This window comes from Otolemur garnettii, unplaced genomic scaffold (assembly GCF_000181295.1).
Source record: "Otolemur garnettii isolate 467f Iridium unplaced genomic scaffold, OtoGar3 scaffold00031, whole genome shotgun sequence".
Taxonomy (NCBI): Eukaryota; Metazoa; Chordata; class Mammalia; order Primates; family Galagidae; genus Otolemur; species Otolemur garnettii.
In genome coordinates, this window is record NW_003852426.1 from 10,365,723 (window position 1) to 10,367,883 (window position 2,161).

Genomic DNA, 2,161 nt, shown 5'->3' on the forward strand with positions numbered 1-2,161 from the left:
TTGGGTCCAATCTGCATTTTTAAAAGCTTGTTTTGGCTACTGAGTGGTGAATGAACCATAAGTTTCCAAGGGAGTGAGTGGTCAGAAGGTTGCTGCAACAGTGACTAGAGTGTCAATAGTGAAGCTGGAGAAAGTGGATTGATTTTAGAGATAGGAGATACTTTATAGTTCCACTGATAGGAGTTGGTGTCGAAGATGAGGAAAAGAGAGCAAACCAAAATAAGTGGAGCCATTTATTGAGATAAGGACAACTGAGGGAGGATGGATTTGGATAAAGAAGATGAAGAGTTCCTTAAAATGCATTAGCTCTTAGAGGATCACACATATCCTACTGGGGAGGTCAAGAACATGATTAGATATAGAGGTCTGGAGTTCTGGGAAGGATCAGAGCTAGAGGTACAGATTTGAGAGTCAACAACACAAGATTATGTTGACAAGAGTATGTTCAGTCTCAAATGATGAGACTGAAAGAGATCACAAAGAGATCAAGAAGAAAAACTGGTTCAGAGATGGGGCCCTCAGTGCTAAGGGCTCATGAAAGAGAAGAGGGATAAGCAAAAAAGACAGAAGAAATAGCAAAGTAGGGAAGGCAATAGGAGAGGGTATGAGTCTGCCCGAGTCATCCCCTCGGAAGCTCCACCAGACGGAATTAGATATGTAAAGGAGGAGGGAGCAGAGTGGAATGAGAGCTTCAGACCTGACGCAAGTCTGACATCTGTGAAAGAGGACAGGGATGGAAGGATTGTATAGCAAGAGCCTCAGACCACAGTTGAGTTCTAAGAAAGAACTAGCCTGGCCAAAGTGAATTTTGAACACAACCTTGCCCATCAGAGGATTCCCACATAATGAAAGAAGTTTCCAGTTCTAGCATTCCCATCATAATCATACTCAGTTATTAACTAGCAACACTCCAGGGAAGACTGGATTGTGTTTCCTTGTTGTTAGGGGTTTGGTAGCTAAAGGCTATTAGTGGACTATTGCCTGGTAGGAGATTCTAATGAAGGGAGAATTAAGACAGCCACCTCCATAGCCACCACAGTGTGATGCTATGAAAATCATGAGTAAGAGAGTGTTTTCCAAAGAGGAGGAGGAAAATATTGCTATCAAATATTGCTTAAATATCCAGTGAGACAAGAATGGGCACAAGACCATGGTTTCTGACAACATGAAGGTCATTAATAACCTTGACAAGAGTAGTCCCAGGAGGACAGAGAAGGCAGAAGCCCAGTTCCAGGGTCAAGAAATGAATGGGAAATGAAGTGTAGACAAGAGGATAGACAACTCTTTTCAGGTAATTTTTCTGGAAAAAGGGAGCACAGAAATAGAAAACAGCTGGAAAGGATGTGAGAAAATGCAAGTCATTATTTTATCTAAGGATAAGAGATACTAGAATGTACTGATGAGAATGACCTCATAGACTTGGGAAAAACAGTGATTGTCAGGGCCTGGAACTGGCCAAGTCTCGGGTCCAGCTTAGGTAGGCTCCAGACGTGGACCACTAAGCTACCTTGCTCAGGAAAGTTTCTCTTAGGTGCCTGAGGGCTATCTACTTTAGCTGGAGAGAGAGTGTGTGTCTTAGAGAGAGTAAAGCAGTCTTCTTAGAAAGATAGATCTTAGTCTTTAGCAGAGCTTGGTAATCTTCAGCAGAGAGACACTGTGCTGGCGTTCTGCAGGCAGAAGAGGAGACAGAGTCAGAGTAAGCCATGTCCGTGATAGAATGCCCATGCTTTCTGACTGCCTTCTCCTCCAGCCTAATATAAGGTTGATCTTGTACCTCTCAATACAACAGGGGTAGAGACTGCCAATTCACCAATGCTCTCATCTTGTGAGCTCTCTCATGCTAAATCCCTCTCCATGCCCTTTTCACAAGGTGTTGCATTATAGAGCTATACAGGTATTTCTTGTAACTCTCACTCCTCCTAGCCATAGGCTATACGGGCTGCTACAAGTGATGCTGCAGAAATAAGAAAATTATAAGTGCAATATACTTGAGAAGACAAGACAAAGGCCTAGGGAGACCAATGGAGGGCTGGCCATGGCAGGGACAGGCAACCTCTCGTTACACTAACAGGAAGGAGGCCCAGGAGTTAGGCACCGAAGGCAGGGTGGCAGGTTTGGCAGTGGAGGAATGGGGTAGTACTTCATTGAGTGGGTTGACTTA

The 2,161-nt window shown here is 44.0% G+C and overlaps 1 protein-coding gene across 1 annotated transcript in view; it reads right to left on the reverse strand.

The window, feature by feature from the left end:
• The window catches only part of KIF6 (kinesin family member 6), a 334,925-nt gene that overhangs the window by 309,306 nt on the left and 23,458 nt on the right, over positions 1-2,161 (reverse strand). The window lies entirely within an intron of this gene.